At 47.9% G+C, this 25,688-nt stretch overlaps 1 protein-coding gene across 1 annotated transcript in view; it reads left to right on the top strand.

Moving 5' to 3' along the window:
- The window catches only part of LOC115536137 (RNA-binding motif, single-stranded-interacting protein 3), a gene marked incomplete in the record, with an annotated part of 196,809 nt that extends 196,201 nt beyond the window's left edge, over positions 1-608 (top strand). The window contains 1 exon segment of the mRNA XM_030347821.1: positions 1-608. This exon segment is cut by the window's left edge and continues 1,475 nt beyond it.
- Between the last annotated feature and the right edge of the window lie 25,080 nt (positions 609-25,688).

Here is a 25,688-nt window from a genome sequence, read left to right as displayed (position 1 = left end):
TTTTTCTTCCTTTCTTTCCATTTAGTTTGATTTTGTTGTTGTTGATGTTGTTGATGTTGTTAATGTTAATGTTGATATTGTTGCTGCCGTTGCTATTGTTGTCGTTGTTGTTTTTGAGTTGACATTGATGGCCGGACCAGTCCTTACTATCCTCTTTAACATTTACATATTTTTCTTTGGTTTTTACAGTTTTTAAGCAAATTTTCGAAAGTTTTCCGAACAATCACCTCACAAACACACACACACACACAGACACACACACACACAGACACACACACACACACACACACACACACACAGACACACACACACACACATACACACACACACACACACACACACACACACACATAACCTCAAACAGTATTTGAATGTGTGATCAACCAGTTGCAGTTAACCAAACGTCCTTTATTTTTTTCCCACGTCCATTTTGCATAGATTACGACACTTGCTACACACGCCTCTACCTGTTAGAACCCGTCATTGTCTCAACATCGGGCTATCAACACACAAGAACACTGATTCATAAACGCTAATGGGTCGATGACCTGTGGCTCTGTGCTGGCGCCGTATGTCCTGTATCGCTCGTAGAATAAAACCGATCTAGCCAGCTTAGTCTACTCTGTCCTCCTGCCGCTGCTGTGCCACGTGAGCCTGTAGCGCGTCGTCATGGATTCAACCTGTCGTTGAATGTACTGTCTTTCCCTTGGTGCAATGTTTTTTTACAAGTGTGGTTAGCGAGGCCATCCGATTCACTTCTGTGGTCGCTGGTAGTTCCAGCTACAGTGAGCTGGTGTAATGCCGGAGAGGGACCGCCGACTGTAGGGGATACGACAGTTGGTGTTTGGGGTTGAGGTGGGGTTTGAGGGCTAGACCAGCATGGTTCACCGCACACAGACCAGAGAGCTGCTCTAGTTCGGAGGGGGGACGGGTGGGACGAATGGCGACCTTTTTGCTCCCTTCCCAGCATTCCTGCAGGGCGTCACTCCTCACTTGTCCAGCTGTCCTCCGGAGTTAGGTAGAGCAGCTCCATCATGGCCTCCTCTCGTCTCCCCCCCCTTCCCTGCCAGGAGACTCACTTCTTCTTCTTCTTCTCCTGCGAAAATTACTTGTGGGACAGTTGCCATTCCACTTCATGACAACCGCCTGCGTCCATTTTCTTTCTCCATAAGTGTGTGTGTGTGTGTGTGTGTGTGTGTGTGTCGGTGGATGGTGTAGAGGCAGAACCGCAAACCAATTTCACTCACCCTCCAAATGAGGCTTGACGGGGCCCCAATTTGTCTCCCTCTGGGCCAATAGGATCCACTTGACTGTCCTTCAGAACCCCCCCCCCCCAACACCTCTCTTCAACACACACACACACACACACACAGCTCTTTCATGTTCGGTGACAATTGCAATTGAGCTTTCACGGTTCAAGTTACCCCCACCCCTAAAAGTGTGTTTGGAAGTGCGTGTTGCATTATGGGAAACAAACCCAGCTAACCCTGTCCCGTTCTCATGGAGATGCGCGGGGGGGCTGGTGGGGGGGGGGGGGGGGGGGTGTGGCAGTGGGGCGGTGGAAGTTGTTTTCTCGCAGAAAGGACAAAAGCTTGTTAATAACAATCAACTTTTACATCGAGTGCCTTTCACTAAGCTTCCAAATGATTCCATATATACTGTCGTAATGTTATAGCTGCAAAACGGTGAGCGTCAGAGATATCAAAAGCACACAGAGTCATCACACGTTGTGCCGCGGAGGTTTCACACCCGACACCGGAGCTACCAAAGGTGCTAAAGCGAGGAGACCAGCTCCTTTATGACGGCCGATGATTCGTTCCGATTTGGATTAACTTGTCTTGGAACTGACACACAAACAGGCATACACACAGGCATTCACACACACATACACAATCAAGGCTAGCGCGGTCCTGAGAGATCCATGTATACTCGCCTCAACGGGGAGAGCGTGAGTGCATAAAGGAGACCGTCTCGGCTCTGTCCACAGAGCCGAGCCAAATTTCCCTCCTCACTGCTAGAGGAGGTCAAAGGTGAAATGCAGAAGTGAGCGCTGGAGAGCCAAATCCTGCTATCAATCGGCCGAGGACAATATATCTGTCAGGCTAATAGTGTAGCAGCCTGGCTCCGTGACATTTGTGTTTGCTTTTTAAGTGACTTTGAAACTATCTTATCGTCCAATACCTGCCACACCACCATTTTTTATCAACCCCATTCAGCCCTGATATTGGCCCATAGATCACTTCTGCTCCAGGGGCCCATCGATGGCATTGGAAGAATTCCTCATGCTCTAAGATCTCGTTGTATCGCTGCTGCTTCACAACTGGTCTGCTTCTAAGCCAGTGGGTGTATCTGTCTCTCTGTGAGGATGCCTATATATGTAAATATGTGTGTGCGTTTTCGTGTGTGTTTGTGTGTGTGTTTCAAGAGCTGCTCTAGGCAGCTGTCAAACCTGAACTCGTAAAGGGTTATATTTCGTAGCGCCATCGCCAGGTTGACAACAGCTTCCCTGCTAACAGATGCTGATGATGGGGAAAACAGGATAAAGGGAAACAGAACGGTATGAAGAGACAGCAGTGGCAGCAGGTGGGAGCTAAGCAGCTAGCCGGACACCCCCCAAACCCACGCAGGGCCGGTGGGACCGCGGCCGATACATGCACAACAGACAACAAGCTATTTGATTACGCCGTTTGAGATTCCAGACAGACTAGATGTTAAACCAAACGGTTCGGCTCTGTTTTGTCGTTTGGTAGCTAGAAGGTAGAGGTGGGGAGGATGTGGGGGGAGTTTCTAAAAAGCGTTAACCGAGCTAAACCACGCTTCAAGAATAAGCACAATGAGAAACACCTTCGCGGACACACAGCGGCTCTGTGGCGGGGAGCGCAACAGAATGCGCGCCTGTCGCTTTAAAGAGCTCCGATTCAGATCGTGGAGGAACAACGCGTGCCCCTCAGACAGCCCTCGTGTGTCAGCACAAAATGAAGAGCCAGCGAGAGAGCGCTGGAGAGAGAGGGGGAGAGAAAGTGAGGGGGAGGGAAGGAGGGGGGCGTTAATTAGCTACTGTTGCCAGGGAGAGGTTGTCCAAGCAAGTACTCTGTCCTCTTGCAGAAATGTGTGTGGGTGCGATCGTATACACGCCCGTGTGCGTGTGAGTGTGTGTGTGTGTGTGTGTGCGTGTTTGGAAGAGAGACGCAGTGCAGTCACACAACCCCCTCCTCCACAGGTGACAAGTCAGGCCTCTTATTAATAAGCACCACACACACACACTGTGTGCAGCCTGTATGATTTCTCAGTCTAAAACACCCCCTTACTAATAGTCATCGTGGCATCACATAAGTCAATGTCAACCTCTCTCTCTCTCTCTCTCTCTCTCTCTCTCTCTCTCTCTCTCTCTCTCTCTCTCTCTCTCTCTCTCTCTCTCTCTCTCTCTCTCTCTCTCTCTCCCTCCCTCCCTCCCTCCCTCCCTCCCTCCCTCCCTCCCTCCCTCCCTCTCTCTCTCTCTCTCTCTCTCTCTCTCTCTCTCTCTCTCTCTCTCTCTCTCTCTCTCTCTCTCTCTCTCTCTCTCTCTCTCTCTCGGCTGCTGCTTCCTGGGTTGTCGTGGAAGGGTTTTTAATATCCCCCCACATCCACAACATTTCAGGATGTTTGGTTTTAATGAAGCTGCTCACTCACTTCCAGCACTGTTTGAAAAAATCTTGGCTAGAGTAACTCAGCACTACCTTATTATAACCCCACCCCCACCCACCCCCTCTCCCCTGGCTGATATTGCTTCATATTAAACCCAGAACAAGACCCCCTCTTCTCTGCGTGCTACGGCCACGTCTGTTCTGCTGACGCTAGGCTCCCAGACAAGGCGCTCGCCATTCAAGACGACCTCACTGCCACGGCTTCAGACAAAAACAAATCAAAAACACCATCTATGTTTTCTTTCTCCATTCGCCTCATGGTCTCTCTGTCCGACCCCTGCACTGTCTCTCCTCTCTATGGATCACTGCCACCACCCACAATGACACCAGTATGATGCTATAGCTTCCGGAAGCATCTGTGAGGTACTCCCTGTGGTGTGTCTTTCTGAATATCAGAGGAACTACGGGATAAAAGAGCAGTGTGCTCGTTTTACTCAAAGTATTCGGTGGAATGACTTGATGCTTCACGTGTATTTTTTAAGATTGATTGATGTTTGTGTGTCCGTGTGTGTGTGTGTATGTGTGTTTGAGTGTATGAGTGTATGTGTGTTAGCCGGTGAAAACACTGTCATCAATCCATTCTCCTTGTCTGTATATTAGGAGATCTGGCGCTTAATAGCTCTTACATAGATAAACACACACACACACACACACGTCTGTCTCACTAAAACACACAATGCACTAACGAATCCATCTGGAGTTGCCCATTACCAACATAAGAGCCCATGCTTTTGAATTGACGCTTTGGTCCACCTTGTAACTAGAGACCTATTGGTTTGTTACATGTCCCTTGCCAGCCAGCAAGCAAGCTAGACAATACATCTCATTACAGACTTTAAACAGCTCCAAGAGAAAACACACACCTACACACACGTACTGGGCTTCAATCGCTTGTGAAATGGCCCACCAAATTGTAAAGAAATGTATGATTAGGCGAGCGTTTAGGCATGATGGGATTTGTCGATTTTTCAAAAAATATTTATTAGGACAGCAGAGCGGTTTTTTAAATTGTGGGTTTGTGTTTGATTTATTCATTTTTTCCTCTTTGTGGTTGGTTTTGTTGCTGTTTTATTGTTTTGTTGCGCTTTTTTTTTTTAAATTTCAGCGCAGACGAGGACATGGTCACGCCTCACGCACGCTGCTCAGTGTGTGTGATCTTTGAGAACTATCTGTACATCTGTGGATGTTAGGAGTTAACTTTGGTTTTAAGAGTTGTTTTTTTTCTCTCTCTCTCTCTCTCTCTCTCTCTCTCTCTGATGAAGCTTTCAATAAAAAAAACGTGTAAAAAAGCAACAAAAGGAAACCTGCGATTTTATTTATATATTATTACACCTTCACAGTTCGTCATTGAAGGCAGAGTGTGAGAAAGACACACACTAAGCCCCTTGCAGACACTGGCAGATTCCACCGGGACCCTGGCTTATTTGTGGAAGCAAATTGCAGTGGGAAGCATTGGATACTTTAATTATCACCCAGCCTCATCGCACCTGCCACGCTAACCTTGGGCCAGCCCCCCCCCCCCCCCCCCCCGGCTCCGCCGCTCATCTCATAATTACAGCCTTCAACAAATGGAGCAAATATCTCTCGATGGGATTTTCACATACAGCCGGATTTCAAACACGCCTGATTGGGCGTAAAGTGGTTATAATGAAAGACACAAGAGAGGCTTGCTCCGGAGGGGAGAAAGTGGATCGATGGGGGATCAATTGCGCTCTTCGCTCTCATTTAAGGACCGATCGATGGCTGTCCTTGTCGCTTCACCGGGACACTGGTGCTGTTAATACCCCTTGGCTGCCCACCTCCCCCCAGTAGCCGAGCGGCGTCTTCTGAGACACAACCCGACCAAGCACGCCCGCCCTCCAAGGTAACGGACGCTTTAATGTAGATAAATTGGCGTGTGTGTGTGTGTGTGTGTGTGTGTGCGTGCGCACGCGTGCGTGCGTGTGTGCACGCGTGCGGATGCTAGTGGCTTGCGCGTCCACGTTCAACCCAAATATTATGGCTATAATAGGGAGGTTCACTAACCGCAACTTCCTGCTCGTGCATTCGCCCTAGTAGGATCATCCGTCTAACTTAAAAAACAGATGAGGCGTGTAAATGTCAGCCACTATCCGCCACAGCCTCGTTCAAAGAGAGGAACTGTGCACAGCCATAGAAAGGCCTACAGTTATCTTAACTCAAGTATTTACTTCCTTTGTGCCGTTCCAAATGTTTTTTGCCCGACTGCACCAGAGCTCACGTTGTCAATTTATGTGCAGGGAGAAATTCCGTGTGATGTGTATCTTTAATCGAATGAAATGCCACAGATGAAATCTCTTCTCTCCCCGTCTGCGAGGTGAGCCACCGTCATAGTTTAGAGATTTGACGGCACAGCGCCACAAGGGCGCAGCATACCAACACAGATGTTATCGTGTGTGTGTGTGTGTGTGTGTGTGTGTGTGTGTGTGTGTGTGTGTGTGTGTGTGTGTGTGTGTGTGTGTGTGTGTGTGTGTGTGTGTGTGTGTGTGTGTGTGTGTGTGTGTGTGTGTCACACAGGTTAAGGTGTGGGTTGGGGGGGGGGGGATGTCTAAATGAAGACATTTACACAAAGAGCATACTTTGATGTCCAAGGCGTTTCGGGTCATTTACTATGAAGAGTGTCTGAGTGAGCCCAGATGTCAAAAGGTAATTTCTGTTGAGGGGGCATTTTAGTCATTTTAGTCGAGAGGAGTGCAACAACCCATCACCACAGCACAGCGTTCAGAATTGAATTTAATATACTCGCTCGAACACTTGAAAACGGAAACCAAAAAGCAAAGTCCCTCCTCTGTTTTGTACCCCAAGAAATCTAGACGGGTTTGGCATGCGTACGTGCGCGCTGCCGCGCGTTAAATATGCCGACTCCTTGTCAAATCCACTTAGGCTAGTTGTAAAACAATGGATTTCCACGGCGGGCCTTAATTGAACAAGGGGAGGAGGCGGCGGTGAAACCCGGATTGATTGCTGACAGTTAAACTCAAACGGCCGCGAGGATTCCCAGGTGCGGACCGAGGAGCGACGCATCCAATCAGGGACCTCATCTGCCGTCGTCAGCAAAAACACACACCTGGCACTGCCCTGCAATTAGCTGACGTTCAGTAAAAAGGTAGCGCTTGATGAGGGTGAATTTGGGTAGGGCGTGCAGCGGTGTGCTAAAATCTCAATTTGGCCCAGGAGGTTTCTGGTGGTACCCCCCCGCACGCACGCGCGCACGCGCGCGCGCACGCACACAAACACACACACACACACCGCCTCCTGTTTGTTTAATTAAGAAATAACAAGTCAGCTAACCCATTTAAATATGGAAACGGCATTGTTCTACAGGCGATGGCTACAGCAAGCCAAATAAGTTTGATGACAATATCGGAAACCCAGCGAAGCCTTGAGGGTATCTTGCTTCGCCGCGCAAGACGAGGTAGTAACAGAGGAACAGCTGCCCCCCCCCCCCCCCCTTCGAAGGTGACGGAAACATGGAGCGCTACACGGAAGTCTTGGCCCGCGTCGACAATGGAAACAAACGGTGGCGCGGTGTCAGCGGCAGAAAAGGACGCGCACGCCCACTGTACCTCCCAACAGCTGCTGCTCCTGTGTTCGCTGCGGCCCGTGATGAATTACTGTTATTGTATTACAGGAGTCGGGAGCGCCGCCAAGCCCATTGAAGCCCTGAAATGATATTAGCCCAACAATGGCGTCCCCTCGGAAAGGCCCGGGCCGCGGCGGAAAAGACAGCTCTGTCCCCAGATAACCCCCTCTGCTGCTGGGTGTGTGCCAGGCAGGCACAGAGCTACCCCCCCCCCCCCCAACCCGGGGCCCAAAGCCTAAATTACACGTCTGAGCTCTGTTTTGTGATCGAAAAGCCAGACGGCAAGAGTGAAATGAATTCGCCCGGCGAAGTCCAAACGTCGTAGCTTCAACTGGTAGCGAAGAAACGTCAATGTGTTTATTTTTTAAACACCTGCCGGATCAACAATCATTAAAGGTCAGGGGGGATCCATAGTCTCAGGAAGAAATCAACACATTTTCCCCCAGTTAACCCTGTTAACCGTTTGTCAATCTACTTTTAAAATAATAAGATGAACCATATATCTAGGGACGTGTTTAGAATGATTTATCAGCTTCACAAGAAGAATAGCTAGCACAGCTCATGAGTGTCACGTTAAAGAGGTTAAATGTTTTGCAGTAGCGTGTGTTTGAGCCCAGAGAGGGCGTAATGCAAAGCATTCTACAAGTGGTGTTTGGTTTGGGTTCTCCTTTTTTAAGTGTGCCGTGTGCCAGCATTTTCACATAATTTAAATTCCCTTTTGAAAAAAAAAAGCAACACAAACTAAATTTGGATTGAAATCAATGATATCTCAATTTGCTGAAGTGAACCGATCGCTCGGGATTCCGCACTACCTGATCCATCAGCAAGAGGGTGCTGTTTTGCAGGCCTTTTGAAGGACCGAATTGTATAAGAATGAAATGGAGCACACTTTTAACTTTGAACTACTTGTGTGTATTGCATATGATACACTTGCATTCACACAAGACAACAGGAGATTCCACATAAAACGGTATAGATGATTAAAATGGTCTACTCCGTAAAAAGCCTTTGCATTCAACCAAAACCATTGCACACTCTCGGTCAACGTTATGACTGAGAAAACCAAAAAAAATCAGATAATGTTAGTTTTACGTTCTGTGCAACCAGTTTCCACAGAGGACCCCTTGAATCTGGTGAAACCCAGGGCAGCCTTTGATCCAAACAGTCCCGGGGTCTGCTATAGAGCAGGCAGAGGAGAGAGGGCAGACTACAGCTGCAGATGGCACCAACACACAGAGAACAGGATTAACCACCCGTCATACATGTCCAGAGGCAGGAGGATGGGAAGACGAGAAAAGATATGAGAACACTCAGGTCAAATGTATGGATGTCTGAGTGTGGAGGTCTCCCTGTGTACCGAGTGTGTCAATAATGTCTTTGTAAGTGCGCAAGTGTGTGCATTTTGTGTTGGAGTGTGTGCACGTGTAGGTTACGTCTCTGACCTACAAAGGCATGCTCCGTTGACCAAAAATAATAAAGAATGCTTTCAAGGGAGAAGAAAGCGATGGGAGTGAGAGGTAAAGAGCAACAACCAGAGAGTGAGAGAGGTTTGATTAGAAATACATAAGTGAAATGATCAACAGCACGAAATGAGACAGAGTGGAAGAAAATGAAAGAGAGAGAGAGATTATGAAAAACAGAAGGAGGAAATGAACAGAGAGTTAAAGGAAGACGGATGTGGCAGAGATAAAACAGAAGTAGCCATTGGAGGCAGTGAGAGAGAACGGGATAATGAAATGAAACCACTGAGACATTTGCATTTCACTTCCTCACTCCCCCTCTGACATCGTGACCTCCAGGCTATGTGGGGTTAAGTGTTGGAAAGCCCCCCTGCATACACCCTTTACGAGCTTAGTACTTAAACCCTCCCTGTGGGTATTCAGCCGCTGCTTTACGTGAGTCACACCTAGGCCAAAAAGTCACTATATTGCACGTATATTGTATGGTCTTTACCCTCCTCTACATGTGTAGCCTCTCTGAGTGCAAGGCAGTCGTCATGGGCGTATATATAAGACACATCTTGAGCCCAATATTGTAGACATTTGAATGAAGTCTTGCTATCTTCAGTTTGGCCAATCCTTTTATCGTCAATATATACACATAATATCATCACTGTGTTTAAAGAGATAAATTACATCTCTGTTCACTAAGCATGAGGAACACTACGATTTACCTTCCTAAAGTTTGTGTGTGTGTGTGTGTGTGTGTGTGTGTGTGTGTGTGTGTGTGTGTGTGTGTGTGTGTGTGTGTGTGTGTGTGTGTGTGTGTGTGTGTGTGTGTGTGTGTGTGTGCTGAATCTGGGCAACATTATGTGTTTAATCCACAGAAACACTACGCCTGTATCTACAGGGCGACCTTAACGCCTCCCCCTCCCCCTCCTTCCTCCATGTGCTCCTTATCAACTGACCTGTGTCTCCGGCTCTGGTTGTTCACTTCATCTTGTCTGTATTCAGGGCATGCGTCTTCCCCAGCTGGAAAGGGACGTTATACAAGCTATGGTGAATATGGTAACAGGCTTATAGCTTGATATACGTCCACACCCTTTTCTTTAATGGAGCCAGTATACTATATGTAGGCGCATTGGGACATGGCATTTGTAAGAAATAAATGTTACAGCAGTTTCTCAGTATTTACTGAGAGACATTACCCCTAGTGTGTGTGTGTGTGTGTGTGTGTGTGTGTGTGTGTGTGTGTGTGTGTGTGTGTGTGTGTGTGTGTGTGTGTGTGCGTGAGCGTGGAGAGAGACTTTCCGTGGCTGTCGGTGTGTGTTTGTTTCCATGTGTGTGGACTCATACTGCATCTCCAGATGCTCGATCCTTCAGTAGAGCATTGTTCATCCATCCCCTGTCCTCCTCACGGTAAAGGCCCATGTTGTGGCTACAATAGGCTGCTCACCCTCTGGTGAACTATGCAGGAGAGAACAGACCCAGGTGAGCCTGCAAGGAGCTAAATACCACTAAGCACTCCCACATGTTGGTGTGTGTGTGTGTGTGTGTGTGTGTGTGTGTGTGTGTGTGTGTGTGTGTGTGTGTGTGTGTGTGTGTGTGTGTGTGTGTGGGTAGGTAAGGGCAAAGGTTTTGTGTGTTCGTAAAAACACATGTGCGACAGCGTGCGTGTGTATGCCTGAGAGACTTTGAGGTCGCACATATGCTCGTGTCATGTGTCAGACAGCCTTGCGTGTGCATGCGTGTTTTTAGGGGGGAAAAGCCTGAGCAAACAACAAGGAACGCAGACGGCAGTTATGGAGCATTGCTTGGGCTTCAGAGCGCTAATGTGTTTTACACACAGCGTAGTCCCCTGTGACGTAACCCTGCCCCAGTAACCGTGGTTTACGGGACGTTTTACGCAGACACACTAATAGGGCTGCAGGCCTTGCCCTAGTACCACAGGATCACATGTTATGCTTGAAGACGGCAATCTATGAAGTACCCAACACTGGATATATGTGACTGTATGTCCCTGTTTACACTTTGGTAAACATGTTTTGTATGATTTGAAGAAAAACGTAGGTCAGTCAGAATGAGGACTTTTATTTTGTAATGTTTATTTACTTGATGGATCCTTCAAAGAAGAATCATTTTCCTAAAGATTCTTCCTGAAGGCCCCTTTAAGCCAGACATCTATATGTAACCTAATCCCTGTGCAACATAACTGCTGGTATAGTCGTCGAGGCCCTGGTGTTAGTCAGCCCGTATATAAACATGGCATGAGCTGTTGGGGCGTCGACGGGGAAAGCTGTGTAAACGGAACCTTGCCCGTTCCCTGGTCGTCGCTCAGCGGGTAGGAGCCTGACCTACACATTCTTGCCTTGACGTTACACCTTGTATCGCTTACCATTGGAGGTTCGAGGCAGGAGTTCGGGAAAACCCGCTTGCCTTGTTATCCCGAAAGATTGGGTTTGTTTGCTTTCTGAGGAGCTTGAGGGTGCTTGGGTGAGGTGAGGGGTGCATCTACTATAGTTATGCATCAGCCTCCCATTATAGCCTCTTACAGGCAGGGCCTTATTTTCTAAGGCATACATTTGTCAAGCACCCTGAAGTACTTATCTTTATATTGCAATACAAATGCAACAATTCAAATCGGCCCGATCAAATATAAAGGAATAAGGAAGTGTCTTGTGGTTGTGGGTTAAGTTGTTTTATACAGCTATTGCAGAAGGTGTTGTTTTCAGGGTTATGTCATCATTTCTCACACCAAAATACCTCCTATGAAGGTTGACGGCCGTGTAACACAACCCTGATCAAATTAAAAAACCCTATGACCTGCGTGAGGCTTCAAGAGGCACAAAGGCAGCATCCTCTGACTGCGATGGAAGTCGGCGGTCAGGAATGTGAAACGCGTCACGCTTCAGCTTCAACATTGAACCTGCGTGACGTACGCTAAGCGGATGACTCAACATAGACCAATGCATGCACCTCACACTGCGAGAGTTAAATCCGCCAACGTCAACAATTCTTCCCCAAACTTCCTGGAACTCGACGCTGTCAGTGTACCGTGTCCCTGACCTCGGAAGCTGCGCTAAATGAGGCTGACGCTACTCTACTCTTACTCTTACTTTTATTGCTATTCCTCCCGTGTGTCCCCTCCCTACCTCCTTCCTCCTTCCTTCTTCCTTCCTCCTCCCTCCTCCGCTTCCAGATACTGAAGGCAGAGAGCAGGGACTGGGAGAGGGGTGAGAGAGGGCCTGGATGGAATAGTTGCCACCTGTTGCCATGATACCAGTGGTCAACACGTGTAGACAGGGGCGGGAATACTTGGGCGCTCACCTTTTGGGATCGCGTCAAGCTACTGGCCCGGGATTCAGTGGTTCTCCTGCGGCTGTATCTCACCTGGCCGTCCCCAGGATGTTCCTGTACCCAAGCCAGTGGGAGGACTGGGGAGGTGGGGGAGGAGAGAGGCAGGGAGACATGGATGGATGGCCTGAGGACATAGAGACATGATGAGGTAGGAGGAGGGGAGACGGGAAGAGATGAGAGGAGCCGAGAAGAGATACGGGGGGGTGGGTCCTGGAATCGCTGTGGGAGGGGCACACATCTGCAGCTGCTGCTGTGGTTCAGGAACATCTGGAGAAATAGGGCTGGTCATATGGAGCCTCTGAGTGGATTAGTTGGGGAGGGGGGGGTAAACTTGGCCCTCTATAGATGTCCCCTCCATGCTGGAGTAGGTTTCCAGTCTTGGAACCGCAGCAAAGGGCAGGCTGATGTTGGTACTTGGCTGCTGTTGAAATCTAATTGCAGTATCCATTCCAGATCTCCAACCTTCAGTTGCGCTCATTCCTTTTTGTAAGACATTTTACAGATGCTAATAATAACCATGTATCGAATGTATGCGTTGTGAAGTGAAAGTCTGCAACGCCTTCACCATAGTTTGGCTATTAAGCCTCAGGGTTCAAGCGTTCTTGCTCAAGAGCACCTTGACTTGTTTGCAACGTCTATATTTATTCATTGATATAGATGTGTCTGCATCCTCGAGGCACAGCAGTCATCTGTCTGTGGCGCTAAGGAAAAGTGAACGGTGACTCATAGCCAAGCATATGTCCCCCATTGCCTTTCACAATCTGGCTGACCGCCCTGTTTGGGAAAACGAGAGCCCTGGTCGAGAGATGGTTTGGGGGGGACCACCCCGCTCTGGCGGTGGCTCGCCTCGGTGGGCTTCCTGGTGGGTGGGTACGACGACCCGATCCTCCACCAGCAGCACAGCCAGGGATACCATCATGCGTTGTCCTGGTTACAACGGGGGACGGGCTGAGGGGGGGGGGGGGGGCCATGATGTGGCCATGAGGCAATGTGCTGTCTGAAGAGTCAAGACTCCAAGAGCTTTATTGGCAAGGATAACGTACACTGACATAGCCAAAGCACAAAAAGATACGACACTGAAATATGAAAGTATATATTGAATAGAAAAAAAATCACTCACTCACACACACACACACGCATAATCCTCCTGCCAGAGTGTTCTAATGAGGCTGTCCTGGCGTAGGCCCGTGCCTGCTATGCTAATGGTAGCACGCACGGTGTGACCCATTTCCTCTGCAGATGTTCAGAACAGACAGGGCCCTCAGAAGTTACACGTCCACGTTGAAAGAATGTACTGATGCCGCTGGAAAAAGTTTGCCACATCATTGCAAGTGGAAAAATGCAAAACAAACAGAACATTGATGAGTCCTCCTTGCCTAACTGCAGTGTGCTGTTTGTGTGAGGACGCGCCATGTCAGAGTGTGCTGTCCTGAAGTAGTGCCAACACTGTACTCTTGTGCTCACAGCAGCTGGGAAGTCTAATACGACATTGCTCAGTGGGAGTATGGTGCAAAGGAAGCCATGTTACTAATCTGTTGTGGTTGAGACGCCGGTCAGCTTTTTCTAAATATAACCAATCTCTATATAACCAATATGTAGAATTTCCAATCGCCCAAGTGAGTTAAACCAATAGATTGTGACAGCCGAGCGAGAGATGAGCTCTGAGCAGACTCTGAGACGTACACAAAGGCTACCACATAACTGACAGTGTTGGTATTGTACGGGGACCCTAGCTGATTGTGCCGTCAGACCCGGGAGTTACAATGCGATAGTCGAGCTTGAGCACAATCCGTTCACAGAGAGAGAGAGAGAGAGAGAGAGAGAGAGAGAGAGAGAGAGAGAGAGAGAGAGAGAGAGAGAGAGAGAGAGAGAGAGAGAGAGAGAGAGAGAGAGAGAGAGAGAGAGAGAGAGAGAGAGAGAGAGAGAGAGAGAGAGAGAGAGAGAGAGAGAGAGAGAGAGAAGGGGATGTACACATACAACGCCACGCAAAACCCAGAAGATGAAACTTTAAACCCAGAATAATAACCGGCACACAGCATGCGTTGCATCACAGGTAGGAAAATATTTTGTTTCATGTTAAAAATCGGCCATGTCCCTGTCATTGTTGTTTTTCATAGGGATTTCTGAGTCTAAGCAAACAGTGCATCGTGTTTCTTTAGAAACCCGACTTCCCTGGGAATGGAGCGAAGCTACCCAGTACTTTTTATGTTGTGCTTTTGTTTGCCTCAACTGATTCACTCGAGACACATACTTGCTTGAATTGAAATCAGCTGAAAAAGCCAATAAAAAAAAAAAGTAAATCTCCCAGCACCTCCCCCGTCGTGGAACGTGTGTTGCGTTGGGAAGTGAGATTCTCAGAAGCCTCATCTGAATCCCCCCTGGTGTCGGGGGACAGGTTGGGAGTGCAAGGAAGTGACTCATGGCTCCAGGGCCGCGCTCCAACTCTGTTTGGTCGGCCGCTCTGGGAAAAGATTAAAATAATAGAGCCAGAGTTTAACCCGACTCATTCATTCAACCAACCTCAGCATTTCAATGAGTAACGGAACACGTCGATGACTATATGCCCTATAGACTTTATATCTATAGTATAAAGTTATATACAGACCCTGGTCTCTGTATTAGATAGAGTTAGTAGTAATAATAATAATAATAATAATAGATCCGTTTTTTATAGCGCTTTTCTAAATGCTCAAAGACGCTTTACAAATAAGAAAGGAATGCATACAGACAGTACAGACAATCAAACAAAAGGGAAAAAATAAACAACACCACAACAATAGGCAACACGGGAGCGGGGGAGAGTGGAAGATGGCGGAGGATGATTTGTCAAATGTTAGTGTCTACTATATACTCACCCTGCATATGGTTTAAAGTTAGGCTGTACAAAGGTATGTTGAAACTTATTTAATTCAAATTCTATAAAGTCTGGCTGGCCTCAATATTTGCTTTGATGTTTGGGAGTATGCTGTTATGCAATATGTGTAAACATTACTGTTTATATGTGGAATGATCTTCAATAGCTTTACATATTTGTCCTTAAGTGTTTATATTATGCTATGGATGTTTTATTAGTTTTACACGTTTGGTCACTAACAGTGTCTTCTTACAGAGAAGATCTACCCAAATAGCAGATCAAATTACTCTTAAACACATGCATACAAGCATGCTGACATAAAAGACCGCAGAGAATATGAAGAGAATACATTCAAGAGCATATTTTTGTCTTTAAAAGAAAGTCAATGTTTCTCTGTTTTTCCTGATCAAAGCCACACACGGATACTGAAGTCTCCCTGGAGTTTCCGTGGACTTAGAGTTGTTCCGACAGTGGGCAAAGTCATAGTCATGACTTTCCTGGCTGGTGGACATCCAGGCAAGTATTGGAATAAACGATTTAAGTATATGTTCTAATCACGTCACAGCTCGGCACAAAGAACACAAACAACATTTTGTTTGGTGAAATAAACCAAAGAACTGGCGTTGAGTTTGAATGGACATTTGTGATATTGAATGCCAAACCATATTGGCACAGATGCTTACTAGCCCAGTTTTCCCGTCGTAAAGCTGTACAATAAAGCCGCTAAAGGGCAAGGGGAATGAGTCATTCTTTAACGGTAACTCATGTTATGAACTCATAGTTCAGATAGCGTTGTACTTTATTTAATCAAACCATACTTTGTCAACTTTTCTTCTTTCGCCCTTTCACCCCGTCTTTCGTCTTTAATTATCAAACGTACACACACACACACACACACACACACACACACACACACACACACACACACACACACACACACAGACACACACACACACACACACACACACACACACACACACACACACACACACACACACACACATATACCAGAGAAAAAAGCGTAACACACTGGTTCACACACACACACACACACACACACACACACACTGCGTTGCGTCCTCCATTGTCTGCATTGTTTACCACGTGGCAGCGGTTCAGCTCTCTGTCTTATCAGCGCCGGGTCATGGCGGTATTTCCTGTGCGGCCGCTGCGAGCAGAAGGTGGCACAGGATGACGGTTGTTTCCTGCGCTGGCAACACCCAACACGTAGCTCGCGCCAAGCCCCCTCTTCCAGCACCACCACCACCCCCACCACCACTCACTCCCAACACACACTCTGGTGGGATGGCATGCCTTGCCCGCCCAGAGGACATTAAAGGGTTAGTTCAGATGGGTTGTGCTGTCTTGTAGGGACGCACAAGGCAGGGTGCAGGCTCCATCAGGAAAATAAGGATATTTTGTTGGTTAATACTGTGGTTAGCAGATCTGTATCAGATTAGAAAATGTGTTTTAATTAGTGTCAAACATTCAAATCCATATTATGTTTTGATAATATGTAAAAAATAAATAATTTGGCTTCATCAATCGTTCCTTTCTGTTTGAGTAATCAAGTATTTCTGTAAATAACCCTCTAACTAGTCTTTTGTTAGACCCTTTTCTTGTAATGGAACTCATTGAACATCACATCAAGTATTTTGTGTTTGTATTTTTTCCGGGAACATGATTCATGTGGAATGCCGTCTCTTCCCATGGGAAGCCCACGGAGAGCTCTTGGGTTTCATCCGGGAGGGAGCCGGCAGATGTTGGTTAAAGGGCCAGTGGTTGTGAAGGGGAGGTTTCTGATGTTTATTAGAAGTGGGTTCTTCAGAGGGGCCCTGATCGCCCGTCTGGATTAAATATATATCCGCAGACCGCATTGGATGCCTTTTACAAATTTACTGATTTTATTTTTAGGTTTTTTTTCACGATGTGAACGTTTTCCCTTTAAGAATCATGCACACCCATTGACTCCCTGAAGAGGCTTGGTGAACGCTGCCTCTGTGTGTCTTCCCATGGTCACGCTCCATTTAATCAAAGTCTTTGCTTCGAGGAACAGGATTTAGTAGGCAGCAAGTAGGTTACCCCAATACATGCATGAATACAACCAACCAGACTATACTGTAACCATCCATGGCCATTTGACCTACCCTGCTTTTTTAATTTAAGTATGTGACATGTTTCATTCATAAAAGGATCCCATTGTAATCTGGTGGCTCTCTCCACCCTACGCTGTGTAGCGCTGACCCATGCTGCAAAATAAGAATAGAAGTGTTTGCTGTTTGTGGCCATGTAGTCTCACGCGGGTGATAAAAAAATAGGCCTTCCTCATTCTCTGAAGTACAAAATACTCCTCTCTTGTAATAGAGAGCTGCTCTGTGGGACTCTGCGTGAGTGAATTTATTCAGATTATTTACTGGCAGAACCTCAGTGATTGAAAAATAAATTAAAGCAATGATTGGTAATCGACCGGTTTATTACCGGTTTGCGCTCATTTCTGGTAACTTATAATTACCGGTTTACACCACGATCACCTATAAGTGTGTCAAGCAGAAAATGCAACATCGCATGCCATTGCAACACGCACACACACCCACACACACTCCTTGGAATTATGCTGCATAGTCTTTGTAATTGCTTTGTTTTTGAGGTCTGGTTTTATAGTTTGTTTTGCTTTTACGGTGTTATGGTCTTATTTAATTAACAGATTGTAGTTTTGTGAAGCACATTGTGACCTGGCTCTGTGAAAGGGGCTAAACTAAATCAACTTTACTTATTGACTCACACACTATGATGGCCTCTATGCGTAACTGCATTAATAGTCGTGATACATATTGAAATGTTTTGATCCGGCAGTTATGTGGAATCATAACCCCCTTTCCACGCTGGTTTTGTTCCCTGTAATCTTTTTTCTTGGGGTGATTGCGTGGCATAACTCCCACACACACACACACACACACACACACACACACACACACACACACACACACACACACACACACACACACACACACACACACACACACACACACACACACACACACACAGCCCCTCTGTGCTCTTCCCACAGCGCTAATGAAAGGCTGGGGCCATGCAGCCAGGCAGGCTCCGACCTGGGTCTTCTGCAGCAAGGCAATTCCCCTGGCTTGAAACAAATGGAAGAAATGCACTCAAAACCAGGGAGATTGATCTAACATTGTCTTCTGGTGAACCAGCTTCGACAACTGTTGTGTGTGTCCACGTTCGAAGGAGATTGATCCCAAATGAAACTAGAAAAGAGGAAGTTGTGGTGCTCTTTTTTTGAGTTGCTCGTTCCTTTGCAAATTTTGCGCTGCTGTTCATTTTGGTTTTCTGAGTATTAGTGTGTTTCAGGGTCAATATGGCATGCTATTACTACTACTCTAAGACAACTTAATTCACAAATTTAACCGCAAGCGGTTGATTAACGGGGTCCGAGCAAAATGAAAAATTCTGGGGACATTAAACTTCTGCTTCAAGCACTGAATGATCCATCTCGCACATGCGCAGGTCGAGTGTTAATACCAGCAAAGTCACCTGTGACCCCTGATGAGCTCCGGACAGCCTATATCTTCCGGTGGCATCAGAGGCTAGCTAAAGCTAAGTGTCTAATATTATTTTGGTCGTTCGTTGCTGGTGGCCTTGCGACGTCTTGTCGGAGCTGCTCGCCCTCGAAAGGCCGCAACGGACCCGCCGAGAGGTTTGGATTGCCGTGGAACACATCATCCTTGGCTGGATAAGTTTACTTTGTGGTTATATTTTTGTGTTTCGGTGAAGGCAGTGTAATAATAATAATACATTTAATTTAGAGGCGCCTTTCAAGACACCCAAGGTCACCTTACAGAGCATATAGTCATCATAAATGGTAAAAAAAAAAAAAGTGTACCCGCTCCCTCTCCCGGCGTTTGTACTACGCTTATCATTTAATTTCAAAGTTGTGTCGGTGCGCCGTGGTGTACCCACACTGACGGCAGTGTGTGCGCTCCCACTCCCGCCTTAGGTACATTTGACTTTGGGGCCAACTCGGTTGTGCCCGCTTTGTGTTAGCTGGTGAAGGCAGTGTTTTCACTCCCGCTCCCAGCATTTATAGTTATAGTTAGCCTTGTAGTTGGTAGCAGTGTTCCCGCTGAGGCTGTCTAGGCTGTTATCCCTGCAAAATCTGTCGGCGAAGGCTGTGATTCCGCTCCCTCTCCCGGCATTTATACTGCACTTATTATTTCATTTCGTTCTGACCGCAACTTGTGAAGGCAGTGCTCTCGCTCCCACTCCCAGCAGAGGTGTCTCTGTAGTTGGAGTTCCGGCTGAGGCTAACTTGTCTGGGGTTCTTTTCATACATTTGTTGGTGAAGGTTGTATTTTCGCCCCCTCTCCCAGTGTCTATTGTTTCTTGCTTTTTATCCTGTGTGATTTTGCTGGTTGTCAACATGGTTGGCGACCACTCATACTCGGCCTGTATGGCTTCACGGCAGCTTGAGGATGGCCATTACTTGGGTCCCTAATGCCTTGGCCTCGGGCACCTGAAGGAGGGTCTTTTAGATTATCCCTGCATGAACTGCAGTTTAATGCCTCGGGCAGTGAGAGTTACTAGACTGGCTGAGGTGGAACAACGGTTGGGCCCAGCGACGTAATGCAGCTCAGGATGGTCGCTCTAAACGTCGGGCTGCGGAGGCCAAAGGCCCCACTTCTAGGAAGAAGGTTAGGAAGTCCGGGCTTGCCTCCAAGGTGGGCCAATTAACAGCGGAGCTCGAAAGCATGAAGTCCCTCTTCCTGCCCTTTCAGGCTGGGACTGGTGCAGGGCAGCCAGGTGCTCTTGCTCCTCCGGCAGCCGCCTTGGAGCCGGAGGAAGATGTGCTTTCTGTGGCAACGTCAGCTGCCGAGCTTGCCGAGTACGAGCCGGATGGGGTCCTACAGGACGCAGCCTCCCGTCCTTCGACCCGCAGCTCTACTGATGCTTCTGAGGACAACTCAATGGGAGCCATCATTCGTATGGCCCTGGCCCGTCTGAAGCTAGATGTGCCGCAAGTGCAGCCGGCTCCGGCCAGTGCATTCTTCAGGTGTGGCCCAGCCCCCGCCAGCTTTACCGTGCCTCCATCGGAGGAGTATCTGAGGGAGTTGCATGCATGCTGGAGGGATTATAGAGCCCTCTCTCATGCAACATCCGACGCTCGGCATTCACGCAGGATGCACCCAAGTTTGGCTTGGACCGCATGCCAGCAGTTGAGCCGACTATAGCTGCTCTAATTGTCTCGCCTGATGAGGCTCTAAGACTGGATGCGAGGTGTCCTCGTCCCCAGTGTCGGGTTACGGATGACCTGCTCTCCAAAGACTATGACACAGCCGCACGCATGGGACGCATAGGCAATTCTATGTCCCACCTGATGCTCGCTCTGTCAGCATGCCTGCAGGAGGTTGCAGTGGATGCTCGGGCCCACGATTTCAGCGACGCTTCTTTGCAGGCATTCGCGCTGATGTCCAGAGAGTTGGTGCGGCTGATGTCCACTCTCGTCCAGGCTCGCCGCCAGGTTTGGTTGGCACAGTCTCCTCTCACTGAGGCGTGCAGGAGAACCCTCCGCAGTGTTCCAGTGGAACCTGGGGAGCTGTTAGGCTCTGCAGCTCTAGAGGCGCTTGAGTGAACATTCCAAGCCAGAGAGACTCGCCAACAGCTATCTATGCTTCAAAGGAGTGTGCCTCCTCCTAGCAGGCCTAGAGGTTCTTCAGCTGCCCCACAGCCCAGCTCTCGACCACAGGCTCACCCCAGTGGCTACCTCAGACCTCAGCGCCCATGTCCACAGCCTGCTCAGCAGCAGGCACAGGCCTTTCGGGCCCCTGAGCGACTGCCCTCGGGGCAACCTCAGTTCTCATATGCTGCCCGTCGTTCCCCCAGACTCTTTAGAGGCCGGGGGACCCGGTGCAGGGGTCCAGGGTCAGGGGGTCAGGGGCCGGTCGCCGGATGCTTTTCCCAGCAGCAGCTCAGCTATTGGGCTGCTTCCACCAGGAATCCGTGGGTGCTTTCCACCTTGACCGACGGGTACAAACTTTAGTTCCGACGCCGGCTCCCAGCCTGTGGCCAAGTCAAGATGACCATCATACACGACCCGGTAAAAACCCAAGCCCTCACCCAGGAGTTGTCCGGCCTCCTGGACAAGGGTGCCATCAAGCCAGTAGATCCCCTGTTGCAACCCGGGGGGGTTCTACTCTACTTACTTTCTGGTAACGAAGAAAGATGGCGGACTCCGTCCTATCCTCGACTTCCGGGGTCTCAACAGGTTCCTGAAGGTCCTGAGGTTCCACATGCTAAGCACTGCAGAGGTTCTGCGTACTGTTGATGTTTTCAGTTCAGGGTGCTCCCATTTGGCCTCTCCCTTTCCCCACGGGTGTTCACCAGGTGTGTGGTGGCAGCCCTCTCACCCCTGCAGTCGCCGGGCATGAAGATCCTGCCATTTCTGGAAGACTGGCTCATCTGTGCACCATCCCAGTCTCAGGTGGCCCTGGACATGAAGCGTCTTCTCTCCCATGTGGCCCATCCTGGGTCTCCGGGTGAATCTCACGAAGAGTTGCCTGGTGCCATCGCAGAGCACAATCTTTCTCGGTGTGTCAAGATGCACTTGCCATGAATGCCTGTCCGTTGCCACAGCGGGTGGACGACATCCTCTGCCTCCTTCTCCTTCATGCCATGCTGTGTCTTGGTAGTCCGATTCTTGGAAACTAATGAGCCGGAATGGTGATTGCCTAATGAATTTCAGGTGCTGTTCAATGTTGTGTTTCTTAAATAAGTGGCAATGACAGAATGTCATGTTCAGCTTGTTCATAATGCTGTAATCGGGATTCGAACACTCAACCTAAGGATCACCAGTACAAGGCATTATACCATTTAACCAGGTCAATCTCTTAAGGAGAAATAAGGCTACTTCATAATTGGGGGTATTGGTATCCACCAATACATATAGTCTTATGTTTTTTTATACAATAACAAAATGGTCATATAAGAAAAATGGGCTTACTGCTCCAACTTTATTGGCCAATATTCCTGAAATGGAACTAAGTAAAACAAATTCTGTTAGATGATTTTTTTGAGGCTTGGTCTAAAGATTTTATGTGGCGATTTGGGTGAATTTTGATTATTTTTGTAGCCTTTGAATCTTTTTAGCATGTTTAGCTTTAATAAGAAATTGTGGGAAAAGTTTTTTTTAAATGCGTCTGATTCTAGAGATTAATATTCTGAACAAATTTTGAATCCAGGTCAATCTGGTGAGGAGAAATAAACCTAATTCATAATCTTTTACAATAGCGCCACCTTTGGGTGCAGTACCACACACTTGAAAAGGACCTTGTGTCCTGAAGTCAAACAGTGATTCCTTCTAACACCAGAACCAGTAGTACTCTGTCAACCCTATGAATACCATGTTCGCACCAAGGGAGGGGGCCACACACACACACACACACACACACACACACACACACACACACACACACACACACACACACACACACACACACACACACACACTTTCCATGGGAATACACCCACTATATCGTAGGACTATAATTAGAGGCGAGTTTCCACTGAAGGACGGCCAGGTCTAGGTGGGCAGGTTTAGGACTTGCAGCCACTGTATCACAACATCAAACTATTGTTCTCTGGCTAGGACACGTGTGTGTGTGTGTGTGTGTGTGTGTGTGTGTGTGTGTGTGTGTGTGTGTGTGTGTGTGTGTGTGTGTGTGTGTGTGTGTGTGTGTGTGTGTGTGTGTGTGTGTGTGTGTGAATTTTGAATGAAACATGTCATATACTTAAATATAATTATCAGGGTAGGTCAAATGGCCATGGTTACCTATAGTCTGTATGTTTGTGTTCATGCAAGTGCTAGATTCACAATGCAGGAAATCTCATATGTAGGGGAACGGACCATTGCACTTACTTTGACTTCATATTTGTTTGGAGCAATCATGATGCTTTAGGCTGGGATCTGTAAACGAGTAATTGGCGAACACAAACTAGGCCAGCCATGGTCAATTGTGCAAACGTTGTAAAGGTTTCAAATCAAGTAGGAATTGAGTTATTAAAATTCCCTTCTGAAAGCTTCTTCCAATCACCCAAATTAGTTTCAGTCATGGTTTCCGGCCCAGGCTCGGTGTTATCTCCCGAAAGAACTTCTGATGCTACATGGAGGAACAGCTGGATCTGAGATTATTAAGAGACTAAATAAAAACACTTTTTAGTACAGGTTTCCTTTGTATGAAAGTTATTAATATATGTATTTCTAACCACCCTACTTTAACCAATGCCTGTCTGTCAACATACCATCCTGGGTACCTGCCTGCAATCTGCCTGTGCACTCATGTCACATGACCAGAGTCTTCCACAAGGCTAAGCAGACGTTTTGTTAAAGCTAGAGCTATGTGTTTTTCAGGGAATGGTTTTAGAGGGATGCCTGACGAGAATGATGAGATTCTAGCATACTGTGTCTGGTTTCCCCAATTTGCCTACGCAACCTTAAAGTAAACATAGCACGATTGTTATTCTGTATGTTTTCCCAATCTGTTTTACCGCACTCACACACTAACCAGGACATAAACTACTAAGAGCAGTGCGAAATAAAGACGTGGTTTGAATGTGAAAATAGCTTCATCAAAATAGACTTTCTAACTTTATAGGGCTGGGTTGGGCTGGTTGTGAAATGATGTGTGGCTGAACTTTCTGGTTTCCAGGGTGCGTTGCCACATGGGTCTTGCAGGTGACTAAGGGCATCAAGTGAGACTTCATGTGCTTCAAACAGCTTGGTGGCCGATTCTCACAGCAATTAAAAAAATACGACTAGGTTGTTCTACGGTTTACTCTCGTTGGAGTGAGGCTGATCAAAGTCAGGGTTCATCAAGGCAGTGGCTTGCGATCGACATGCTGTTATTGCACATCATACAAGCTTTCTACTGAATCTTATGAATTGGAAAAACCAAGCATTCGACTAACAAGTTGACCTCCGTTCCCTCGATTGATGGCGCCAGTCAATTACTGATTATAAATCGTACCTCGAGGAATAAATCTGATCAACAAGCCAGATGAACACGCCAACTCAACAACATCACAGCTGCAGACAAAGGGGTATCGATGCGAAACAAGTCTAAAATGTACATTCCGCAATACAATGAAGACACACTACTGAAGAACACCTGGGGAGCCGGGCTGTTTACGCTGCCCTGGTCGGAATACTGAGCAATGATTTAATATTCCTGTTTGCCACTACTGTTTTGGGCTCACCTCCAGTTGGCATTCATTGTTCACTCTACGTCTGGGCCAAGTGTAGAGCTAGCACTGCAGATGTGTGTGTGTGTGTGTGTGTGGGTGTGTGTGTGTGCGCGCATCTGTGTAACTGTACGTTCATGTCAAGCAACATACATGCATGCGTGTGTCTGTGTGTATGTGTGTGTGTGTGTGTGTACACCTAAGTAACTGTACATGCATGTGTGTGTGTGTGTGTGTGTACAACGTGCATGTTCTTGTGTGAGTGAGATGCTAAGTATCTGACATTTCTGAATGCTTCAGCGTCGTGTTCCCAGCGTTTGTTTGCCGCGGGTGTATGGGTAAGGGGGGGGGGGGAGGGGTGTTTTTCCCGGGAGCGCTGCTATGCGAGCAGGAGAGGCTGGGAGGGGGGGGGGGGGGGGGGGGGGATGTGTCATCAGTCCTGTGTTTGCCCTCCCACTCGCTCCGGTGCGGATACGCGGGAACGCCGGGAACACCTGCTCCCGCTGCCTCCTAGCATAACACAACCACCGGATGCACCCCCACCCCCCCACCACCACCACCCCCACCCAGCACCATGCCCGATTGTTTATCTGTATTTGTGCAACGCGGAGGGGAATGTTGACGGGCAACGCGATTGCAAACATGACAACAGAGCGATGGGAAGGCTGGCTCATAGAGCCCACTGGTCGCCTGAACGGATGAGGTACCAAGGATTCGGGACGCTGTGTGACAGGTATTCACGCTACCCGCTAGAGGGGAACTCTGGTCGGAGTGGCACCCATGTCAAGGTCAGGGCTTGTTGAGGTGTTGTGGGGGCTGGATCGGTGACCTTGGTGAGGGTCAGTAGGAGGCCAGCGGTGTGTGTTGTGCCTGGACCCTGTCTTGGATCGAATGGACACAAGGACCAGCACACACAGACAAAAACACCTAAAAAAAGTAAATGACCAATCACACACATCCACCCGTCCTCTCACGCAGACTGAGCATGGATACACCTTTCATAAGCATGAGGGCCAGCAGTCACGTTTTGTAAGCCTTCCACGGGCCCCCTGTGGTGTAGGCCGGCCATGTTGTTAAAACCAGAAGGCATGAATTCCCCGGAGGGGTGAGCGATCCTTGTAAAACAAAACTTTATGAATAGTGCATCATAACCCCAGGGTAGAAGAATATGTGGAGGATGATAGTGTGTGTGTGTGTGTGTGTGTGTGTGTGTGTGTCTCGGGGGGGGGGGTGGTAGGGAGAGTTATGAGCGAGAGGGTCACAGGTTAGATGTGTAACCTGACTTCATGGCCAGGATATGCAGAGCAAAAACACATGTCTGAAAATAGAAGGCTCATTTAAAGGTGTGGTATTGGACTGAACCCCTGCGCTTCGTCTATACAAATCCAACACGTCAGGACATAGAGATGGAGCTGCTCCTCCATGGGGAATCACAAAGGGGGGTCTCTCACTAGTGTTTTGCTTTAACACTTTAAACACTTTAAAATGTAAATGTATTTGAC

Source organism: Gadus morhua, chromosome 22 (genome assembly GCF_902167405.1).
Source record: "Gadus morhua chromosome 22, gadMor3.0, whole genome shotgun sequence".
NCBI lineage: Eukaryota > Metazoa > Chordata > Actinopteri > Gadiformes > Gadidae > Gadus > Gadus morhua.
The sequence above is the reverse complement of the archived record's forward strand: the minus strand, read 5'-3'. Positions and strand labels throughout refer to the sequence as shown.